This window comes from Acomys minous (genome assembly GCF_964271855.1).
Source record: "Acomys minous genome assembly, chromosome: 3".
NCBI classification, from domain to species: domain Eukaryota; kingdom Metazoa; phylum Chordata; class Mammalia; order Rodentia; family Muridae; genus Acomys; species Acomys minous.
In genome coordinates, this window is record NC_140485.1 from 8,809,615 (window position 1) to 8,835,653 (window position 26,039).

Here is a 26,039-nt window from a genome sequence, read left to right on the forward strand (position 1 = left end):
CCCTGCCCAACACTGATGGTCATGGCATTGAAAGGCGCAGTCTTTATCCCAACTCAGAAAAACCAGTCAGTTTCTGTATACTCAGTGGAAGTCTGTGGAGAGAATACAGCCCAACTCTCTGCCTTCTGAGTTTAGTCCCCTTCCCCAGTCTTCCACAGACTTCTGCCCAAGAATGCTCCTTCACCAATAGCCTTCGTGTGGATTTCTATTTCTAAGTATGCTTCAAAGACAAGCACAATCATGGGCTAACAGGGGGAGCCAGGCTGGTAATAGGCATTTAAATAATATAGAATCGAAGCCAGGTGTGCTGGTGCACACCTTTAACCCACCACTTGAAAAGCAGAGGAAAGTGGATCTCTATGAGTTCCAGGCTAGCCAGTGTCTCAAAAGTAAATAAACAAACACATAAATACTATGGACTGACCCTCTGACCACCAGCTGTGGGGAGTGGCTTTATAACACAGGGCACCTGAGGCTTCCTTCCCCCTAGCTCTAAGTCTTAGTTTACAATTCCAAGGAAATAGGAAAAATCTCACTAAATATCTTATTGCAGTCATCTACTTTGGAACTTCATTAACAAACACTGCATTTTGCTTCAAGTCAAAAATCTCAGTGATGCAAATTTTAAATTAGTTCTACAGCCTCTAATGAACAGAATTCAAATCAACAGACACGTAAAATACTAGACATTGAAATGTTGAATTTTGGAACCAAAAGAGGATTGGTGTCAAACATTCTGAAGGCTTTTGTCTAAACTCTTTTGATGCCTAAATTTATGTAAAGGCTACATATCAGACTCCTGTGAAGACAAATTTTTTCTAGGTGAAATTTTAACCTGTACCATTCAAATCTCTGCAATCTCGAAAGCATGACTGTGCCTGCTACTCACCGAGCAGGGTCATGTTGGCTTCAGAAAGGGCTGAAATTGTGATGATGGTGACTAATTGATGATGATGATGGTGATGATGGTGATGATGATGATGACAGTGATGACAATGATGATTAAGAACCCTTGGTGAACTAATAGCTGCTGGCAACTGGAGCATCACCACAAGGCACTCTAACTTCTAACCCAGCCTCTAGATGCTTCAAGTGAACTCCCAGGGGATCTTGAGGCTTTTCACCATACTGCCTTCTCCCCTGTGCATCACAATCTCTAGTATATTATTAATGCTGTCTTCCAGGACTTTCCACAGCCAACCTGAGGAGTCCCACTAATCGCCCTCCCACCTCCCACAGGAGGAGCTACTGAAGGAGTGCTCTGACTTTAGCTCTCACCGCTGCACAGTCAATATCCTCTGTCTCTGTGTAGCAGAGAACACTGGTCTCTGTACCATCACAGTGAGCTGACCAACCAGTGCAAGCCGTGGTGAGTTGGCAATGACTCGGCTGCTGACTCTGGACAGGTCCAGGAAGTGATTCTGACATAATATGCTACTGAGAAGGACACGGGATCTCACTTGAGCTAAAATTTTAATCCATCGATTAATAAAAATTATGTTGTATTCAAAACCATTCAACTCTATTTCTATCTACCCTTGGTGAACAGAGATTATAACTTATTCAACTCTTTTGACCTAGGAAAGTGGTTATCTCCCAGCACAGGATTGTGAAAAAAAAAAGATAGTTTAGGCACTCAATAGCACATTAAAAAGTGTTCAGAATAAGTTAGAAATTGTTTTATATATCAAAAAGAACGCTCGTCTTACAGTATGTAATCTATAACACCTAGTGAGTAAAACTGTTAATAAACAAATGAATATATTTAAAGTACACTGTAAGAGACTTCAGAAAATTCAAGTAAAAAAGGTGAATTTAACAATCCTTACTTTTATGAAATTAGATGCCCATTACAAGAGCAGAGTGCTTGTTCTAAACAGCAGAATATTATATACAGAACAAGATCAAAGTATTAAATGAGAATGTTAAAGTAATCCATTTAAGAAGACAGTTGTTGGAACTCTACCAAGTGTTGGATGAGGTCGTATAGGTGGCACTAATCACAGAATTGATGCTGAACACCACGGCTAACAACAAAACGACGGAGCAGGTTTTAACTCCACGTTCCTAAGCTTTTCCTGGGCAAGCAAAGCCCTGATAGCACTTTTGTAGACCTTGTTGATCACTTTTTAAATTAGCATACACGCTATTCAATATCATTACAGCGTTTTTGAACAAATCACGTTTTAGCTATTCTCCTTCCCTTTGTGTCCCCAATTCTGCCACCCCAAATCCCTGCCTGTGACCCCCCTCCCAGCCGCTCCTCTTCTTTCATAGCCCATGTGCTGTGTCCTTTGTCAACCCCACCCCCACCCTTCCAAATTATCCACTTTAAGCCTTTCTTGGTTTCTTTTCTAGATTTTTTTTAAGCTTTACCAACATTTACCCATTTTCTTTCTTTCTTTTTTCTTTTCTTTCTTTCTTTTTTTCCAAGATAGGGTTATTCTGTGTAGCCCTGGCTATCCTGGCACTCACTCTGTAGACCAGGCTGGCCTCAATTGGGAGATCTGCTGGCCTCTGCATCCAGAATGCTGGGATTAAAGGTATAAAATACCACCCTGCCATTTACATATTTTGTAGATTACACATTTAATAATTTCAGTAAGATTGTTCTCACTTTTCCCTCTACTAATTTCCCTATTAGAGGTAACTGTGTAGAACATTCAAAGGACATTATGCTGTTGTAATGCTCTTATATGTCAATCTACAAAGCAATTTAAAAAAAAAACTGGCAAAGGCTGCATGAGCTATAAGTCTCCTATATAGACTGCTGTGTCCCACATAGCTCGTTACACTATCATCAGTTAACAGAAGCAGCAAAGATACTGCTCAGAGAGAGTACTGTCCATCTGCAACACCAAGAACCTTGCACACAGCCAAAGCCCGGTACAGCTCACAAGACTCCATACCAACACCAAGCAAGAAAAGGAACTCAATGCTACCATTTACATATCAAAACCCATCATAAATAACTCTCCACACTGAATGTGAGCTAAGTACCTATTATAGATGCAATAATCTGCTGCAGGAATGAGAATTAGTAATGTTACATTGCCATATTACTTTTTGGGTTTGTTTGTTTTTTAAGGATAAAAACGTAAGGCTAAACAGCAAACTTTCAAAGGAAATGTGTCTTTCATGGATAGATAATACATGCATATATGTCTTATAATACCTCATAATACTTATGATTATATTTACATATAAATATATATATTTGAATATCCACATATAGGTATATAAGCTAACAGCTTTTAATATATAAATGTGTACTTTCCTTTAGGGCTCAGTTAATATGTATGTGTGTCTCTACATCCATAAACATCTATTAGATGATTAGAATTATCCTTTCTATCTCTTAAAACATCATTGGCTGTCTTCATTTATTTATTTTTTTGAAATTTGAATTGCATTCATTTAGTGTTTGTATATGGACAGGGATGGTCAAACACATGTAACAAGGCATGCATGTGGAGGTCAGTGAACAAAAATGCACAGTCAGTTATCTCCTGCCACTACTGGGATCCCGGAGATTAAACTCAAGATGGCAAGCTTGGTGGCACTGAATGCTGAGCCTCCTATGTGCTGGACACGTGCTCTCCCACTGAGTCATGTCCCTGGCCTTTACTGGCCTTCTTTTTGATGATCTGAGTTTTCAAACACTCCTTCCTCATTTTTATTACGAGGCTAATAAACTTAAACTCTTTCTTTGAGCCCCTAAGTCATCCTTTCAAATCAAAACACAAAAACAGCTTTTGTTCTTGAAAGAGCTAAAAGAAGAAGGAGAAGGAGGAGAAGAAGAAGGAAGAACAAGAATAAAAAGCGGGGGGGGGGGGGGGGGGGGGGGGAGGGAATATTTATTGAGAGACTGAAATGTCTTATCTGACCTAATCAGTCAGTGCTTAGCCAACAGTTATTAAAATGAGTGCTAGAGGACAGACCAAAGGTTAGTATAATATTTCAAATAATCATGAAAGTATGATATTTTCAACATTTTTTAAATCATAATCTGGCTAATGTTTAAAACATGTAAATTAGCCTAAGAAGTGAAATTCCCTTAAGAAGGCAATGAGGAAAGCATATCCAGACCGCCATGTCCGAACACATTTTCAGCACCTTCTTCTGAAAACTGCCTACTTGGTTTTACACATTGCAGAAATTGACTTTACCAAGTTCAGGGTGGTATACTCTAGCTTACTGGTTTTGCAAAGCACCCATTCATGCCTGACACTGCTCAGAAAGTAAAGGACCAAACAAGCCAGAAACCTTCTTTTTGTATATGTTTCTATAACTAAAGAGATACCTTATGAATTTACACACCATAAAACTTGAGGCCTTGATATAGATTGAAATATTTGTTGGTCATTACTCATCTCATTAAAAGTATTCTAAATATAGTTGTAATTGAATGAAAGTAAGTTTTTACAAGCTGTGGAAGATCAATCATGTGCTATAATCGCAATGTTTTAAACTAATTGGAAAGTTAATCCATATGGGAAGAATGTCTGTAACCCCTTCGGAAAATGGAATTTCTCATGTTTATTGAAGATACCTCACCGTTTCCGATAAGCACTGGAAATGTGCATTTTTATTTCTTGCAGGATTTAAAAGTATGATTTTAATATAACTAGTAGTTCCAGAACGTTCCTCCTGTCTGTAGGATGCTATGTCCCTGCTGCTGTGGACACCATCACATCTTAATGCATATCCCCAGGAAAGGTGTATTAGAAGGTCCTCCTCACATATGGCAATGTCACATCCTCATTCTCCTTGTTGGGAATATTTTCTTTTTATCCCAAGCAGAATGAATGAAACTATGAGAAATTATATTTATGTTTGGGGGCTGGAGTATGTGTACATGCAATTGTCTGTTGCTAAGATGAGGCATTTAAACTGACAGAGAACTCCATTGATCATGATAGGGGAAGTTCTCTGCTTAAAGAATAAACTGGAGGAAAAAGTATTTCCTTATTATGTCCTGTGAAGGTCAAAGGTGCGTTTTCTAAAATTCTCTGAATATCTTCACTGTACAGTCTTGAAGATGAAAAATGGAGAGAAACTCATATACTCTAGGGAAATCCAACCTGGCATATTAAACTACCGGAAGGCCAGGAAGCCAGATTTAATGATGAAACTTGGTTGAGTTGTCACAATGCGGGCTCAAATGTTGGAAGCAAAACTCAGGAGACAGTTCACTAATATTGCAGCTTTAGCCCTTTCAAAGCATTACATTGAGGTTAAGGGGGAAAATGGACTCCAATGGCCTCACTCTATGATGGCCCCGCCCTTTGCTGCTCTCACCCTCTGAAGCACTCTCCCTCTGGTATCTTCACCTTCTCACAATTTTACTCCTGATATTAAATCCCTTCCTGGTTTTTTTTTTTAAACAGCATCTATCTATCCTCATAAGAACATAATGACAAACCAAAGAGAGATTCAATGTTCGTGCTGGGGAACTAATGAGTTTATTGGGGTTACTTATAGAGAATAAGGGACTCCCAATCAGATATGCTAACAAGTCTCAACCAGCATGGATGATGGCTTCTCCATACTCAAATAAAAAGAGATCTATCCCCTACTCCTGGCTTATATACCCTAGATCCTTCTCGAGACACCAAGGCCATATGCAGTTAGGGCAGAATTGCACACAGGTGCTGGAGGCAAGGGAGAATGGCTGCATGTTCAGGTAAGGGTCCAAATGACCCTTCCGACACCCTCCTTGTAGGAGATAATGTCAGCAGTACACAGGCCTGATCATGACGGCCTGTGTAAGGAATCACAACTGGTCTCATGGAGATGATGACAGTTTGACTCTAAGGATAGTTTCCTACAGCATCCTCTATGCCCTCACCCACTGATGCCTTCATCCCCTGATTCCATCACTCTCTGCTGTGCTCAAGTTCTGATGCTATAAATGATATATTTTTAAATATTCATGATCTAACTCTGAGGTCGTAGAAAATTGGGAGCAGGCAACTGGAAAAGGACTCTGAAGCTAGAGGCTTATTAGACAAGAATAATAGCTATGTGTAAAGCTGACAGAAGTCAGAATCTGAAAACTGAAAATAACAGAACCAGATAATAGCATAATGTGATAGTAGAAGGAAAAACCCCCAAAGTTCCCAAAAATTGTGTATCAGCAACAGTATCATCTACTTAGGACCTAGAATCGGGTAGTAAAGTTTAGAAAGATTTCTATTCAAAATAGTTTACATTTTATAATATTCCTCTTTAATCTGTGGCCAAGATTTTATGAGCTAATAACTATAAGTCTAGAAATATCTAGATGGAAATGGAATTCTAAATTTTGTTATGCTTTGTTAAGAAAACTGATTCCCAAAATATTTCAATGATTCTTCAAAATTAGCTGAATATACTTATTTAGGCGTATGTGTCTTTAATTATGAATGATGAGCACTTCTTGAAGTATCTGAATTGCTTTAAGTGAGATTTGCAATCATTCTGAACAAATTATAAAGCAGCCTAGAATAATGCACTGTACTACATTACTGCATGCCTAAAATCAGTATACTGAGCAAAGATGATTATGAAAATGAAATGTGTAACTTATTCATTCTTGGGATCTATTGTCAGAAGACTAAGAATGAACTAAAGTCTTCTCAACACTCATGAAAGGGTGCTAACTGAAGGCTGTTTTTTTTCTAACATAAATTGTATAAAACATCTAAGAACAGTAGCGGATCCTTATTAATATGCCACTGCTTGGCAGACAATATATGCGAACTGTAACTTTGAATATGGCCTTAGGGGAACAAGAGGGTTCTTTAATTTCGAGTATGTTAAGAGAGTCACTGCAAATGTTTCCTTTTGTTCCTCACCTAGACTCCACAATAATTAATTATATAAGCCAGTGTTTTCCAATGACTGAGACAGAAGGTAATTTTTACACTGTACTATTCTTTAATTCAATAGAGCTATGCTTATTTTAATGTTAAAAAGAAATACATTTACACATGCATAACTGAAAGATTGAGTCTCTGAGTTCATGAGTACTATTACTTAACAAAAAGGTAACTTTTTCAAAAACATTTCAGTGATATTTTATGTGGATGCTGCGTGTGTGAAAGAGTGAGAACCGCCTGTGGAAAATGAAACTTTCCTACCACCACACGGGACCCAGGGGCTAAGCTCAGGGGGCCATCTTGGCAACTATAACTTTATGCATGAGCTCTCCCCAGTTACGAAGACGGTAACTTTAATTTTTAAAAATTAAAAATCTAAAGTTTAACTTTAAATCATTAAAGTTTTATTAAAGAAACATGTTTCACTCATTGTGTACAAGATATTAAATAATCTGAATAATTTATAATTATTGTAAAATCACAATGTTGTTTCAAAACATTAAAAAGTTAAAATTTTATATATTTTATTTACATGGAAACTAGACATATCCTAATATATAGCATTCAATTTACAGCTGTTTTCAGCTACTATCTGTGTCTTTTATGCATTAAATATTAACTCTTGCTCTCGCCTCCCCAACTAATCTGTAAACTGGTTTTACAAGGTCAGGTTATACATGTCACACAGGCATAGACTGTATGAACATGGCAGTGGATTCACCTGTGACATGCTTACAAACACTAGTGGCAGGGTTTCTTCCTTTGACTGATCAAAATCAGCCTTTCAACATTTATTTTGGTAGTGTTCTGGATAATCTTCTCATACGTTTTAAAATAAAATGACAATATATAATATGATTTTAATTTAAAATTGTAAAACTAGCCAGGCTGTGGTGGTGCACGCCTATAATCCCAACACTCAGGGAGGCAGAGGCAGGTGGATTGCTGTGAGTTCAAGGCCAGCCTGATCTACAAAGTTAGTCAGGACAGCCAAGGCTACACAGAGAACCCTGTGTATATATTATACCTATTTTAAATGTTTGGATCCTTTCAAAGAAAAAGTCTGCTTTGTCTTTAAAAAAAAAACAATGAAAATAAATTAGGAGTTTCAGTATAGAAGTGACTGACTTCATCTAGATTATTTTAATGAAAACATTTTTATTATAAAATGAGTGGCTAATTGAGGTGTTAAGTATCAATATATAACACTGTTTGGCTAAAGCTTGCAAGAATACAGAGAAAAATCACATTTTAGTATGTAACCTGCGCCATCAGCAGGTTCCAGTGTGATGCACTCCAAGAGAACCAAATGAAGTCGCAGCAGAGGGAGTGGAGAAACTGAGAAAAAGGAAAGCCCAAGACGCCTCTGCCAAGCAGCTGAGTGGTGGCTCCTAATAACTTCATTTCTCTGAGCCTTGGCTTCCTTAATAAAGAAATCACTTACATTTCTTATAAATAGATTCTGATAATAACCAGAGATGGCAGGGAAAAAAAAAAAAGAAAGAAAGAAATAGAGCCTTGCTATGAAATGGTATTACTAAGATTACTATAAAAGCCACTGCTTTTATAATCTAGGGCCAGACTTTTAATTATTCAGGATAAACAAACCCCTATCTTTTGTCACTATTAATTTCAATTTCTGCTATCTATAGCTAATACATCACTCACCAGGTAGATAACACAGAAATATACATACACATAAACAAAGAACAAACACACATACACAAAACCACACATACAGGTGCACACACACCGTACACATACAAACCATGCACAAATACCACATACATCACACACACACACACACACACACACACACACACACACACACACACACACACTATATCCCATAAGGGAAATAGAATTTGTATAGCTTTGAAAACGGAAAAATGTTTACCGCCTGTATTGTCCATGGCTGGTGCCTTAGTTTGAGCGGGACCCCTGTGCCCAAATCTGCCTATCATAATGTTCTACTTGTAGGCTTCTAGGAGATCTAGACAATGGACAGAACACTCTCCACAGTAGAGTGGAGAGTGGGATATGACTTTCTCACATACTCTGGTGCCTCACCTTTGACCATGTCCCCTGGAGGGGGAGACCTGGTGGCACTCAGAGGAAGGACAGCAGGTTACCAAGAAGAGACTTGATACCCTATGAACATTTACAGGGGGAGGTAATCCCCCTCAGGAACAGTCATAGGGGAGGGGAATAAGGGGAAAATGGGAGGGAGGGAAGAATGGGAGGATACAAGGGATGGGATAACCATTGAGATGTAACAAGAATAAATTAATAAAGTAAAAAAAAAAAAAAGAAAACGGAAAAATGAATGGGAATTATCTCCAACTACTGTAATAATCTATTTACTATGAAAATCACTCAAAGACATTAACAAGAAAAATGTTGACAAACTAGTGAATTAATGGGAAAAGAATATAAGCAGGAAACTTACAAAAAAATGTGGAGAGTTTGAAACTATCTAGCAGTTGTCTCTCCTTACAAGAGGTCTGACAATTCAAAGGACAAGAAGAGAGCACTTCTCTCTCTTTTGGGGGGGATCAGGGGAGGAACATGGTTTCTCTGTGTAGCCCTGGCTGTCCTGGACTTGCTTTGTAGACAAGGCATCAGAGAGGAAGGACAAGCACACACTGCTGACAAACTCTAAGCATCCTCAGGGCTGAAAGGACCTGCCTGTTTCCCGTCTGCCTGAGTGCTGGAATTAAAGGTGTGAGCCACCACACCCGGCTGGGAGAGAACCTCTTTATCAGCAGATTACAATAAAGACAAGTCTCAAGTACAATAACTGCAGATGAGTAGGTTTGATGGAGCAGGCACTACTACCCACTGCTAATAAGAAGATAAACTTTTATGACATGTTAGGAACTGATATTGAAACATAAAGGTGATATGGTTGAATAAATTACAGTATAAAAGTCCTTTCTAAATAGTATAAGATATTAAAGCTATTCTTATGAAGTATAAATATTAAGGAATAACAATGATATCTCATTAAATGAAAGAAGAAAATATAAAAACTTACATACTTTACCCATAAGTATATTTTTAATTACTTGGGGGAAATGGAGTTAACAGTTAAAACTGGCATTTTTAGGTACTGTTGCTACAGGAAGATTCCTTTAAAGTTGTATTGTGCTCTAAAGTTTCTACTTAGAATGAGGACTACAATATGTGTATTCTACTTTTTAAAATAATTAAAGATAATACGGAGGAGTGGAATGAGGGCCACTTATGTCCCTGGCATTATCCCATCAAAAGCTCTATATATTCAAACCTGACCAATGGCCGTTGTTGCAGCAAGCTGCCAATACCTGAGTTTCATGAGCTTAAACATGTAAAGACAGATCACAACCGAATTCCTAAACACCTGCTTATGTGATAGGGATGGACCTGAACCACCAAAGGCAAGGTAAGCAGGGGGTGAAAAAAAACCTTTGAAAGCCACACAGTCACAGAGCCCGAAGCTGCAGGTTATCAGGAGATGACAACAGTGATCAAGGATAGATGGCACCATTTGAAGACAAGGACTTGAAACCCACAGGGCTAAGTACCCACAAGCATCGGAGAGGAACTACAGCCGCACACTGCTGACAAACTCTAAGCATTCCCAGGGCTGAAAGGTATGAGTCAACTGTGGGTCTTGGCAGTTTTAATGTCCGTGGGAATGCAAAGAGCCATCAGCACTGACATCAATGAGTTCAGACAGACATGATTTTGTGCTAGAACAGAAATGAGCTCCAACTACATTGGAGCACATTTTCCTTTAAAACCTCCTTCTTCAGAATTAGGTATTGTATTTCTCACTACTTGTCCTAAGGACCTAGATAAGGTAATTGAAATCAATAGTTGAGAAATGATACCGACCAGTTACATTCTGCAGATGATTGCGGCAACAAAGAGTCCGTCACGGGAAAAAGCTCTATTTGTGACCATGTGAGAAGAAATAAGAGGTGCATTGAGGAGCAAATGCAACCATTTTCAAGGCAAAAAATTAACCAGAGTAACTGACTCATCACTCCAGGTAAATCTCAATGTGAAAAAAAAAATCCATTCGAATCAAATACAAGTGATTCAGTTTACCAGTGGATTTACAACAGGATTGTACAAAATAATAGTATTTCTAGGCTTAGAACTTCCCCTTTTTCCAAGTTCATATATTATATATAGGGCTTGCATGCCAATTCCACAATTCCACCTTGAGATAACACAGTAGGACTCTCAGTTTCTTCAGAGATGAGGTTTCTGCCAGTAATTGCCTGCTTTGCCTCAAGCCTTTCTGTGGCTTCCAGACCCAGTTTGTCTGTTATGAGGCAGGTCAGATGTGTCTCAGAACCTGGGTGCTTCAGGCAAACCTCTCAATAACCAAGCCACAGCAGATGCTGGTGCGTAACTACTCCAGTGTCTTTCCTGATGGATTGCCCTTGGTACTTGTTTTGTGTTGATTCTGCACTGGGACTGTGTTCCAGTGATGCACAGCAATGACTTGGCAATGATGCTGCACATGAGTATAAAGTGATGTTTTCTCCTTGCCTTTTTGTCTCTCCTCAACTGGGGCTTTCCTAGGATCACCTATCAAATAAATGTCTTTACTTTCATTCTTCTCTCATTGTGTGTTTTGGGAGTAACCAAAATGAAGTCATTGTTATCATTGTGAATAGTCTCAGCCAACTCTTGTCATCTGTTTATATAATATGAGCATTTCTGATCCCCTTTTCTTTTTAACACTAAGATGAAGGTCAAAATATCTCTTTATGCATACTTTTATATCTTTTAGAGGCTTATCTTACTGGACATTTCATCCTGTCCACTATCTCCTTTTTCTAAACTATGTTAATATTTCTCAGTTGTTAGTTTTATCTATCAAGTATTTTTCAAACTTAAGAGAATAAAAATGTCCTGGTTCTTTAATGTTAGCCTTAAGTATCACTAATGTATTGTATAGTATTTAAATACATACTAATTTAAAATGACATAAACTCCTGAGGCATTTAACACATACGCAAACTAATTGCATATGAAAGCAAAGCTAAATTACAAACTAAATACCAAACCTACAAATCAATAAAAGTTAAATTAACACTGATTCTATGTGATTTTTGCTTCTGCTAACTACTCTTATTAAGATGTGTGTCTAACATAAGTTTACAGCTGTCTATACAGCAGTTAAGGTGATGAGAGCCTCTTTCCCCTTTGGCTAGCCTCAGCAACAGGAGCATTTTGGTTGCTCTATATGAGAATTCTAACACACCATATAAGGGCCACATAACTAAATGTAGCAGACAAGAAAAAGTTGGCAACAGTAAAAAAAAAATTCTAAATGGACATGACTAAAAATTAATTCAAAATCTAACACATAATGAATTCAAGGTGTTTCTGGCAGCATGGCATGACTTCACTCTAGCATTGAATCTGAGCACACAATAGGCACTGTTTGCACAGGCGTGTGATCACAATCACCCAACAGCAAAGGACTGGCACAGATACTTGAGGTCAGAGCTGCAGTGCTCCGACTACACGTGGGAAGTTTCCTTCTCATGTAGAAACATGATGGCTTAATTACAGAAAACGAAGACATAATACTTTGTGATTTTCATTCCTCACTATGAAAGAAAGAAGTCAGTATCAGTACATCTTTGGATGTACTATGGCAGAGTGTTTGATTTTTAAAATTTGCTGTTTGAGAGGTTGGGGTTTTTAGGCCACCTGTCTAGCCTGCAGAAGGCACTGCCTTTGGTCTCCAATCACAATAAAAGGAGAGCGGATGTGGGGGTGGGGGGGGGGAGAACTGCTCTTAGAGTTGCTGCTTTAAGTTTACTTAGAAACCCACAATGAATTCTGGTTTGGGATTGAGACAATATTTCTCAAAATTTCTTAAATGGCTCTTGAGATACTTCTGTAACTTTGTACTATAAATTAATTTAAAGTAGTATCACAACACTGATTTTAAAATCAAAACATCAATAAATCAATTCTGAAACTGTTTGAAGGTACTCTACACCCTCAGCATCAACGATTCAACCAAGACTTAATTCTCCATGAAAAAGTAAACAAGTAGATGTGTCTCATTGCATATAATTCGTGATGAAATTATACCTGTAGCAACCAATCGCTTTAAAGTAAATGGCTTTGTAATTTATGGTCACTAAATGGTTACACAGATTTTCGTATACCTATATATCAGAGATCCTGTAAACGCATCTGGGAGAAGGTGTCATGAGCTGACAGCTGAGGTTCTGGTATCTCCTGAGATGGGAAGGGTCATACAAGGAGGATCCCTGGCCCCATGGGCACTTCTCAGCCCAAATGTGATTATAGTACAGAAAGACAAACCAAACCAAACAAAATACAAACAATAAGCTCTGTGTGGGTGGGGGTGGGGCGAGAGTGGGGCAGGGGTGGGTGGGGGTGGGGCAGGGGTGGGTGGGGGTGGGGCAGGGGTGGGGAGTCGGCTATCAAATGATCTAGACAATATTTATGTTGCTTTTTAATGCTTTCAATAGAACATACATTTTAAGTGATGGTGATGAATATTGATCTACATCGGAGGACTAGAGCTATTAGACATTGTCACTATCTTTCTCTGTTCACTTCTTTTTAACCAATTGTCCTTGGCTACTCATTACATATCTAGGAGGAAGACTGGTATCTTTGTGTGAAATGCAGCACATCGTATGAGGCCTCGAGTCTTTCCAAGGCATCACAGCCACGCCAACCACACAGACCACGCTCTTTCTGCCTAATCTCCCTTCTTCCTTCTGTGTTTTTCCTCATACTGATTCAGATACCTAACAATAATATAATTTGCACAAGCTTCTTAAGCTCCCTGAACCTCGGCTTAATCAAATGACCATAGAAGAACTCTCTTAAGAGGGCTTGCAAATATTAACTCAGACAGAACTCACACAGCATGCTCACCGTCTTGAGTTCTTTACAAATGTCAGCAATTGTCATTATTTTTTAATTCCTTAAGTTCTTTGGTCAGATGAAGCATCTCCTCATCATTATAGTCATTCAACTTTGTTTACACTTTGCATTTGCCACTTAGCTCACTAGCCTAAGTTGGCGGTTCACAACCCAGCTTCATCATGGCTCTCACATTCAGGCTAGGTTTCCGAGTCTGGTGTAATGCCTGGTACGAATCAGCACGCAACAAAAGTAGATTACATTTACTTCAACTGAATTTCATATCATGTGATGTCAAGGATGATATGATGAATTTAGTGGAGGCTTAAAAAACAAAGTAATCTATTGATGGAGCTATAACAGGTATGAACCAAGGAAACGTGTGTGTGTGTGTGTGTGTGTGTGTGTGTGTGTGTGTGTGTGTTCATGTACATGCACATGTGTGTGTATTATAATATGTTGAGCCAACAAGTTCCTTTAGAGAAACTTTTTCAACTTGGATACACACAAAAAAAAATTTTTTTTAAATTTTGTCATTCTTTTAACATACACTAGTAAATGTGCTTCTTTTCCTAAGGATTCAGGTGAGGAGAAATAGAATTAGGAAAGAAAGAAAATAACTTAGTAGCCCCAGAAGACCTAGGCAGTCTGTGTGTTTCCTGGAGCTTCTTCAAGCAGAATCTCAATGTTCTTCAAATGCTGCACAAATGAAGGGTGCTTCATTTACAGATTGCTCCGTGATTCTTAAACTGAGGCTTAAAGGGAGTACAAATCAAATGTTAATCAATGAATTAAAACTCTCTGTTACTCTAAAATTCAGAGAGGTGATATATTCAAATATAAGCAGTGAATTAAGCATTAGCAATATTAGAAAATCCATATTTACTGAATAGCAATATTTTCATTCACTATGAGTATAATCAGTACAGTGGGTGATGGGATGTAATCATGAATGGAAACTATGGGATATATTCTGAAATTAACTTTGTATTTGTCCCCACAGCTATTGAATGTGAATCTTCTGAACTTCATAGTGAGTGAAGGCCCCACCCCAGCAAGCCCAACATCTCTGGACAGGACTAAGTAATAAAAAATACTGTTGCAGGAGAGAGTCCCTGTTTAGTGTGTAAGAGTCTTGGTCAGAAATCTGAACTAACAAGGTAATCACCACTCAAAGGCTCTGCTGCTCCTGCCAAGGTTCTGCAGTAAGTCCCTGTGGTGTGACAGAAAAGAGGAAGTTGGGGTTGCAAGAGTCTCAGAAGGATTTAGACTCTCGTTCTCCCCCTCCCTACCTTCTTCTCCCTATCTCCCCTCCCCCTTTCTTTTCTCCTCCCCCCTTTCTCTCCTCTACCTTCGCCCATATTTTCCTGAGTTCTCACATGCTTCTCCTCTAGGCTCTCATGAAGACAACTCCAGGGACAGGAATGACTCATTGGAACCCTCAGGGCACCCCTCATCCTACCATCCCCACCCTCCTGCCAGCTTTCTGGTGACCCATCCTTCAGAGAAAGCATCCTGAACCCTCTTGACAGCCCTCTGAGGGGAGAAGCAAAAGTGCTTAGGACACTGGTCCTGTAGCCAGTCCAAAGACTCAAGCCTGCTCTGCCCTCCCTAGCTAATTCATTTAGTGCACAGACACAGCCCTCTATTTAACATCTAAAAACAATTCCTGATGGTTTGACTTTCAGATAACTCAGGAAGGGTTCAGAAAACCATGAAATGTGCTCCTTTAAGTCCAGGGGAGATAAAACAACAACAAAAACCGCGCGCATACACACACATGCAGACATACACACACTTCCCGCTCATTATAATTTTTTTTTATTTCACAGAAACTATACAAAATCTTCTCTAATTGCTAACAATCTACCTTGTTTAATATCCTTGGTGGGGGATGAAACCCATTAGTTAAACGTTTCCATTGAATATACATACCCTGATACCTCACAATTCATTTTGCTATCTGATATTTACTGCATTTTGGTGACTCAGATAAAAAGAAACCATATGCTGTATAAGAATTTGATTTATTGCTCTCATTTTCACCCGAACAGTATCTTTAGCAGGCTGTAGTGTGTAAACATGTAGAAGGCCTTAGAGTGGGTTTTGTGCCTCTTTGTGCAAAATATTTGAGGACAATTGCCACATAATTAGGTGTATAGTGGAATCTCTTCCCATTACTAAGAATTCTGAAAGGTGCCACAGTTGAACTCAAAGAAAAATATTACATCAGTATGGTAAAGTAATGTATCACATTCGTCGGCCCTAAGACTGTCGAGTGCAGTGCTACAGAGCTGGGGAGCAATGGGTAGTTATGCTTAAGGTTTGGGGCATATGGGGAGCAGTCAGGTAAGACAGCCCAGGAAAAGCTGCCTCTAGGTGAGCCAGTCAAGAGCGGAATCAGAACAATTTGAAGTAGACTTTGTCCCATAGAGAGATGTAGGGAAGAGTTTAGGATACTTCAGAAAGCTATGAAAGAAGTGAGAGTAAGAGTCACAGCAAGATATTTTCTATTACTTGCGGCTATTGTGAAGGGTGTTGTTTCCCTAATTTCTTCCTCAGCCCATTTATCATTTGTACAAAGGAGGGCTAGTGATGTGTTTGAGTTAATTTTGTATCCAACCACTTTGCTGAAGGTATCTATCAGCTAGAGGAGGTCTCTGGTAGAATTTGAGGGGTAGCTTATGTATATTATTATATCATATGCAAATAGTGATACTTTGACTCCTTCCTTTCTAATTCTTACCCTATAGTTGTCTTATTGCACTAGCTACGGCTTCAAGTACTTTATTGAATAGGTATGGAGAGAGTGTGTCACCTTATCTTGTCCCTGATTTTAGTGAAATTATTCTAAGTTTTTCTCCATTTACTTTGAATGTTGGCAATAAACTTGCTGTATACAGCCTTTATTATGTTTAGGTATAGGCCTTGTATCCTGATCTTTCCAAGACTTTTAACATGAAAGAGTGTTGGATTTTGTCAACGGATTTTTCAACATCTAATAAGATGATCATGTGGTTTTCTTTTCTTTCAGTTTGTTTATATGATGGATTACATTGAGGATTGATTTTCATATGTTAAACTATGCTTGAATCTCTGGGCTGAAGCCTACTTGATCATGGTGGATGGTGTTTTAATGTGTTCTTGGATTCAGTTGGAAAGGTTTTGTTTTGTTTTGTTTTAGTATTTTTTTGTATCAATGTTCATAAGGGAGATTAATCTGAAATTTTCTGTCTTGGGTGAACCTTTGTGTGGTTTAGGTATCAAGGTGACTAGAGCATTGCAGAATAAGTTTGGTAATGTTCCTTCAGTTACTATTTTGTAAAATAGTTTGAGGAATATTGGTATTAGCACTTCTTTGAAAGTCTTGTAGCATTCTGCACTAAAACAATCTGGCCCTGCACCTACTTTGGAAGGTAGACTTCAATGACTGCTTCTATTTCTGAAGGGGTTATAGGACTGTATAGAGTGTTAACTTGATCTTCATTTAACTTTGGTAAATATATAACAAGAAAATTGTCTGTTTCATTTATACTTTCCAGTTTTGTGGAATAAAGACTTTTGAAGGAAGACTTAATTATTCATTGATTTCTTCAGTGTCTGTTGTTATGTCCTCCTTTTCATTTCTGATTTTGTTAAGTTCTGTTTTGTTATTATCTCTCTGCCTTTTAGTTATTTTGGCCAAGGGTTTGTCTATCTTGTTGATTTTCCCAAAGAACCAGCATTTAGCTTTGTTGATTGTACTGTTCTCTTTGTTTCTAAGTTATTAATTTCATACCTGAGTTTAATTATTTCCTGCCATCTACCTCCTGAGACTGGTTGCCTCCTTTTGTTCTAGAGCTTTCAAATGTGTTGTTAGGTTGCTCATATGTGATCTCTCCAACTTCAGTTGGTATGATAGTATATATAAGTGACCCCAAAAATTCTACTACAGAACTCCTACAGCTGATAAACACCTTCATCAAAGTGGCTAGATACAAATTTAACTCAAAAAACTCAGTAGCCTTCCTGTACACAAATTAGTGAACCCACACCCTTCACAATAGCCACAGGTAATAGAAAGTATCTTGGTGTAAATCTAACCAAGTAAGTCAAATACCTGTATGGCAAGAACTTTAAGTCTCTAAAGAAAGAAACTGAAGAAGATATCAGATGATGGAAAGATGCTTTATGCTCATGGATCAGTAGGATTAACATAGTAAAAATGGCCACCTTATCAAAGGCAACCTAAAAATTCAATTCAATTCCCATCCAAATACCAATGTAATTCTTTACAGACCTTGAAAGAAAATTCTCAATTTCATATGGAAAAACAAAAAACCCAGAACAGCTCAAACAATCCTAAACAATAATAGAACTTCTGGAGATAACTCCATCCCTGACTTAAATCAATACTATAGACCAAGAGTAATAAAAACTGCATGGTACTGGCATAGAAATAGACTGGTTGATGGAATTGAATCAAAGACCCAGAAATAAAGCCACACATCTATGGGCACTTGATTTTTTTTTTTTACAAAGGAGCCTAAATTATACAATGAAAAAAAGAAAACATCTTCAACAACTAACTAGATGTATACATGTAGCAAAAGGAAAATATATCCATACTTATTATCCTACACAAAATTCATGCCCAATTGGATAAAAGACTTGAACATAAAACCAGATACACTAAATCTTTTAGAATGGAAAGTAGGGGATCAGCCTTGAAGTGATTGGTACAGTAGACAACTTCCTGAACAGAACACCAATAGCTCAGGCTTTAATATCAACAATTAATAAATGGGACCTTGAGACACTGAAATGTTTCTGTAAGGCCAAAGAATTTGACAATAAAACTGAAAGAAAAATCAGTCTACCAATTGGGAAAAGACCCTTACCAGCCCCACATCCAACAAAGGGTTAATATCCAAAATACATAAAGAACTCAAGAAATTAAACACTAACAAACAAAATATTCCATTAAAAATAGTGTACAGAGTTAAACAGAAAAATCTCAGGAGAGGAATCTCTAATGGCCAGGTAGCACTTAAAGAAATGATCAATGATCTTAGTCATTAGAGGAATGCAAATCAAAACTCTGAGATTCTGTCTTACACCAATCAGAATAGCTAAGATAAAAAACTCAAGTATCAGCACATGCTGGTGAGGATGTAGACAAAGGGGAACACTCCTCCATTGCTGCTGGGAGTCCAAACTTGTACAACTACTTTGCAAATCAATTTGGCACTTTCTTAGAAAATTGGGAATAGCTCTACCTCAAGACCCAGCTATACCACTCCTTGGAATATACCCAAAAGATGCTCCACTATACAACAAGAACATTTGCTCAACTATATTTGTAGAATCTTTATTAATAATAGCCAGAATCTGGAAACAACCCAGATATCTCTCAACCAAAGAATGGATAAAGAAAATGTGATACATTTACATAATGGAATACTACTCAGCTGTTAAAAACAAGGAAATCATGAAATTTGGAGACAAATTCCTCCTGAGTGAAGTAACCCAGTCCCAGAAAGACACACATGGTATATACTCACTTATAAGTGAATATTCGCCATACAATATAGGATAACAATTCACAGACAGCAAGAAGCTAATTAACAAGAAGAGCCCAAGGGAGGATTCTTGAGAATCTCTCTCTGAAAGGGAAATAGAATAGACAGCAGAACTGGATGAAGAGAGAGGACAGAGTAGGAGAAGGAATACAGAGAGAAATGAAGGTGATGATCAGAGTGGGGAGAGCATGGGCAGGAGGCCAGGGAGCTTAGAGAGAAAAGGGAAACTGTGGGCGGGAGCATCCTTGAGTCTTATGACAGGGTAGGCTCCTAGGAGGATATGGGGGTGACTCTAACTAAGAATCCATGTAGCAGTGGTCATTGAGTCTGAAAAGAACACCTTCTAGCCAGAAAGGTCTTTTAGTGGAGGAAGGAGAACACCAACCCACCCACATAAACTTTGCCTCCAAAATGCGCAGGGATAAAGTCAGAGCAGAAATTGAGGCAATGTCCAACCAATGCCTGGCCCAACCAGAGACCCACCCCATGAGAGAGAGCCAATCAATCCCTGACCCTATGAAGGATTCTCTGCTATGTTAGCAGATGAGAGCCTAGCATAGCTGTCCTTTGAGATGCTCCACCCAGCAATGGATCAAAACAGATGCTGAGACTCACAGCCAAACATTAGGTGGAGATCAGGGAGCCTTGTGAAAAAGTGGGAGGAGGGATAGAAGGACCTGGAGGGAACAAGAACTTCACAAGGAGACCAACAGAATCAACTAACCAGGGCCCAGGGTGGGCATATGGGGGCTGAAGCACCAACCATGGACTGGACCTAAGCCTTCTACAGATATTTAGTCGATGGGCAGCATAGTCTTCATGAAGGTCCCCTAGTAAGGAGAGCAGGGGCTGTCTCTGATGTGAACTGTCTTGCCTGTTTTTCAATCACTTCTCTCTGGTGGGGCTGCCTCACCAGGCCATGGGGGTGGGGGAAGAGGTTGTGCTCCATCCTGATGTGCAGGGGGGCTCCCCTTTTCTGAGGAATAGGGGAGGGAGGATGGGTGAAGAAGGAGGGTGGGCCAGAAGGAGAGAAGTGAGGGGACAACGATTGTGATGTAAAGTGAATGAATGAATGAATGAATGAATGAATGACTAATAAAAATTAAAAGAATTGTTTTTAGTAAAAAAGAAAGAAAAAGAAGTAGTGAGGGGATACTGTAAAAGTTCAGGGAAGAGCAAGCATCACAGAGAGGCTGATGTCAGCATCAGAGTGCTTGCTGGAGGAAGGAGAAGGTGAAGCTGAATCCGATTTCAACAGATGAAACGGAGGAAAGCCAGACAATTTTACATGCGGGACACACCACAGCCCTCTCAAGCATCAAATATAACTGCTCATTTTAATGAGGTAGATATGCTGTCCTGCAGATGGGTCAGCAGTGGAGAAAATTTTCATTTCGTTATACCATGTGACAAGGAGGACAGCAGCTGGGCACTATCTGTAGAATGAATCTTTTTAGCAATATCTTAGGTATCCCAGAAATGAAGTTGCAACTGAGCTGGATGCTCCTTTCCCCCCAATGACTAATGTTTACAGTACCAAAAGTTTTATTCAGGCTGTTGGGAAGAAAATTCATCAGTGATCTAACTCAGCTGTGGACCATGTTTGCTGCAAGGTCAACTTGTCCAGCAACATATGCTCACCAGTGCAATAATGCCACAATTATACTGGGGCTACCCAACTACTTGGCAATTGCACTGAAGGCTCTCTCCATGGTGGGCGATGCACCTTTGGTACTATAAACCTGATTGAAAATTCTATGGCTGGAGAGGTTATGGACCAAAAAGAGGGAATGATGTGACTATTCTTTACTCAAATGGACACATTTCCAAGTGTCACTTTAAATATTTATGTTAACGTACATGGGCTAGTAGACCTCTCACCCTAGGCAGAAGGGCTCCTTTTTGAAGAGGGTGACATTTAATTCAGAAACATATGGGTTCCTGGTCAAAGTTATGAGAATAAGTGGATGTTGTATGCTCAGCACTAAATGGGCCTATGAAATATAGAAGAGGGGATCATAATAACAAAGGACCTGGTGGACAGGGAGGAGTTTTCTAAGATGCTCTCATCTAGGGATGGCATGGCCATTACAATGGATACTTATACAAAACTGGACCATTTGATGTACACAAACTGGACACAATATTTCATTGTGTACAGAAGAGGTGTCCACAAGGCCTCATCCCTTCCTGGGTGCTACTGACTGTTAATGGTTGCTGCGGGAGGTAATATTTTCAACAATGTGGCCACTAGGGAGTTAGAAGGATAAAAAAGGACAACATCAGTTAATAGAAGGTGAGTATAAGCACAGTACTTGTATGTATGTGTGAAACTGTCAAAATCTGCTTTGAAAGTAGATCTTACCCTCGTCAAAATGGCTGTCACCAAACCACGTATTACAACAAGGTGAAGATGTGAGGTAAAGGGAGCCCTTATTTACTGGGGGTGCAAATGTAAGTTTGTACAGCCACTGTGGAAATTAGTAGGGAGAGTCCTCGAAAAACTGAAACTAGAAATGGCACGTGGCCCAGCTACACCACTCCTGGGGACATGCCACAAAGGGCTTACATAAACACACCACAGAGATGTCCGCAAAGCCATGCCGATTCGGCACAACTCACAACAGCCAGGAAATGGGAGCAGCCTAGATGTCTTCAAGTGGATGAACGGATACGTAAAATATGATATGTAAACAGAAAGTAATTATATTAAGCTGCAAAAAAATTGAAAACACATTTTCGGGAAAACTGATACAACTGGAATTCATCATGCTAACCAAAATAAGACAAACTCAGAAAGGTAAACTCCACTTCGATTTTAAATGATGCATGTGTGTATGCATTAGTGTGTGTGTGAGTCACAGAAATAAAAAGATATAATGAGAGACGTGGAAAATAGGGCAATTGAAACATGTTGTAAATGAATAGAAAGGGGGATTAACTAAAGGAACAGAAAGGAGGAGGAGCATAGAGAAAAACAGGTGGGAAATGAATGAAAGTAAAGCATAAACACACACATATACATACACACATACATGCATACATACATAAACACATATACATACATACATACATACATATATACACACTTATGTGTGTGTCAACCAAGAAAATTAATACAATAGATGAATATTTTTTATTTGGGGACATAATAACTTGAGATCAAGTTAGTAAATGAACTGAGGCCATTTAAAGCCAAAACAGGGTTCCTATGAGAAGCACTGCTGATAGAGGAACTATTTTCTACTTCAAAAGATGAGAGGCAGTGTCCGTCTAATTAAAAAGCTGAACTCTAAGGTTACAATAATCTGGCTCAAATCTTCATTTCACACTGAACATTGGGTTTCTTGGCTTCTCTGTGTCTGAATTTTCTAAGCTATAAAGTGCTTTTTAATTATCTTTAAGTATAAATTTAATGCACAGAATAAATTGTGATAGGAATGCCACCATATAATCTCATTAGAACCAAGAATACAATTAGTGAATTGCAGAAACCTTTAGTATTGTGCCACTGCACTAACCGCTAAGGAAGAAGGACTGAAGGACAGAAAAGAAGGCAATGTAAAGTATGACAAAAACTCTGGATTAGTCATCAGCATATGACTGGCTGCTTCTTCTGGGCACACAGATGACTCCACTCTTGGGGCTATGTCAGAGCTTAGCTATGACTGAATTCCAGGCAGTGGTGTATGAGTGATAACATATTCACAGGTATATCTTACAAGGGACATCAGTCACTAACTCTATGTTCTTTTCCATCTCCACTGGAAATGTGTGGGATGGAGAGTTTGCACAGCAGAAAGCCATGTATAGTTCCAGCAGTAGGGACTCCCATGCTGGGTGTCATGTGATTTGGAGGGAGGAATTTAATTTTGGGTAAACTAATTGGATTATGAGTACCACCCTTTATAGCTACTACTGATACCTTACATGAAGCACACTATAAATTTGGCCCTAGAAATTTTCTTATAAGGATGTTTAACTGAAATGGAAAATATTGTAATAAAAGAAGAAAAGTGTGAAGTCTGTGTGTGGAGGGGGGGGGTATTTTTTTTTCCCTAGGCCCCAGATAAAACTAGTCCAGGCTGGGGGGGGGGGGGGAAGCTATACTAGGTCACATGACACGTAAGAGGCATCAAATTCTGGAGAGTAAATGAGTCAGGGAAACAGGTCAATAATCTTGAAAGAGAAAGTCAGCAAATAACCTTATGATGGAAAATAACATCATTGCCTCGGCCTCACTGTGAGACCCACACACATCGATGCCTTGTGTGGTGCCCTCTGAAAATGCTCAAAAGAAAGTGAACCCAGAAAAGGTCTCACCGTATACTTAGTAAACATTTAATGAGCACTCAGCTCAAGCCAGAGACTTCTCTCGAAGCTGAATATATGTTAAACAGTTGCAAAACCTCCTCTCTTTAGCTTGCATCAAACTCTTGTAGTCGGAGAGGAGAGAGGTGTAGCTGGGACAGAGGGAGGCAGAGAGGAAGTGGAAAGATGAGTTGGCGAAAGAAAGGATGGTATGTTTATCCAGTTCCCTAAAGGACGTTTCTAAACTGTGGGATGCAGGAAGCAGGGAAGCGACATGACCTAACATATCTAACATAAATTTCCTCAAGAACACATTGGTACAAAGCACAAGGCTGTAAGGGCCTAACAAAATAGACAGAAGATGGCTGCAAGAGGTCCAGGGGAGAGAGAATGGTAGTCTAACAGTGATATGGAGGTGACAGTATGTGAAAAAGAATTCTTTCTGATAAAAATATGATGTTTCCATTCCATGTCATCCTGTTCCAGGACAGTGGTCCAGTAAAAGTATAGTAGAGCTAGACAGTCCCCAGTATATTTTCTACGCTTAAATGCATTTATACCTGATATTTACTGTTGTGTTAGAATCGCCTACAATAACTCACATGGGACACATGTTGTGCCCTTACAGTACCACATAGCCCAAGTGTATTGTTGGCTAGATATAGCATCTAGTTGTGTTTATGATCTTTGCACAAGAAAGAAAGTACCCAATAGTGTATTTTCCCAGAATGTATCCCATTTTTAGGATATTCATGTATATGTGGCTTTGCAAATACACATGGCAAAAATGATAAAGTTTTGTTGTAAACTGCACTAAATTATGTTAGAGAAAGAGGTGAATTGGGTCAGGAATGCTCAAATGTTTCTACTAAACTTTTGATGACAATGACCACAGAAACTGATTGAGGCATTTAGAGTTGGACATTTGGGCTAAAGTATTAATTGAGAAAAGAAAGAAGTAGCAAAGATATAATTCTGAAGTCATCTACCTGTAGATTGCCTGTAAACGTGTAAGAGTGGATGAGGTCACCAGGGAATGAGCTTAGCTAGAAAACAGACAAGGCTCAGAAACCTTTTCGGGATATTCCAGGATTTAGAGGCTACATGGCTGAGGAGGAACCAGGAGACACCGACAGAAAACAAGGAGGAAAGCTGAGTAAATGCTAACAAAGACTACAAGGAAACAAAGGCAATTGCTGCATCTGCTACTGACCAGGAGATGAGTGCTGGGAAGGCCTAATGCAGCTCGGGAATCTAAAAGATTGGAAACTCAAACTACAAGAGGACATACCACACATGGCTCTCCCTGATGAACATGAATGGATCTCTCAAACAATAGTAATCCCTTTCAACGGGTTGATAAATTATTCTGAGTACTTTCATTCTCTTTTACCTCATGGCCTAAAATATTGTCCTCATTATCAGTTGCTATATATTTAATGAACAATATTGAACCCAATTATAAATTATATTAGTCTTATTACAGTTTTTAGATAAAGTTCTTGAGATTTGGCTGGTTAGGGCTTCAATTAAATAATTGTAATGGGCATATAAATTGAAATTTTAGCTGCCTTCTTATATGAACAAAAAATTTTTTACTATAATAGTACTTACCATTTAGTGAGTTCTCAGCATGTACTAGTTTCTGGGCCCATATGTCTTGAGCCAACATTTTTTCACCAGATAAAAATTCTGCCAGATCCTTTCTATAGCTATTTCCATTTTAAAGGTAGAAAGATTGAGGGTTGGCAATTCAGTAATTTCTCCAGTATATCCATTTTGGCAGCTATTTGGATCATGCTTCAAAATGGTTTCATACCATGGTGACTGTGACACAATAAATTAATATGTAACTGACTTTTACTCATAATATACTTTATTGCGGCATAGTGCCATGGATGTCACTATGTTTGTCTAGCCTTTGTGCACCACTGCAGGAAGGCCATTAAGAGAGGGAGGGTAGCGTCAGAATGTGCAGCTTTACTCGTAATGTTGATTCCACTCTGCTGTCTATGTCTATGATTTTTCATTTGAGTCATAGACTGGGAGGATATGGTGTTGTGGACTTGGGTAAGAGCTAAGCAAAGCCAGGGTATATATAGTCTTTGAACTCAGGAAGCAAGCTGCTTTCCTCTTACTCTGCCGAAGGAAGAACATTAAGAATCAGAGTTAGAAGCTTCAACAGGGATTTAGGAAGAATACAGACTATATCCGTGGTCACTCTGTATACTCCCACACCTAAGGCTGAGGAACATTGTGGAATTGGGAGGCATTTCAGGGGCGAGGTAGAAACCTAATGCAATGGAAACTCCCAAGAATCTACAAGGGTGACCCCAGATAAAACTCCTAGTAATGGGGGATAAAGACCCTAGTGGTCCATTTCTTC

At 38.9% G+C, this 26,039-nt stretch overlaps 1 protein-coding gene and 1 long non-coding RNA gene across 7 annotated transcripts in view; one reads left to right on the forward strand and one right to left on the reverse strand.

Moving 5' to 3' along the window:
- Positions 1-26,039, reverse strand: part of MACROD2 (mono-ADP ribosylhydrolase 2) — a 1,913,815-nt gene that overhangs the window by 1,501,359 nt on the left and 386,417 nt on the right. The gene's annotated exons all lie outside the window — the stretch shown is intronic.
- LOC311594545 lies at positions 12,380-14,899 on the forward strand. Its single transcript, XR_014778126.1, has 3 exons — positions 12,380-12,493; positions 13,510-14,144; positions 14,785-14,899. It is a non-coding gene; the product is annotated as an uncharacterized lncRNA (long non-coding RNA).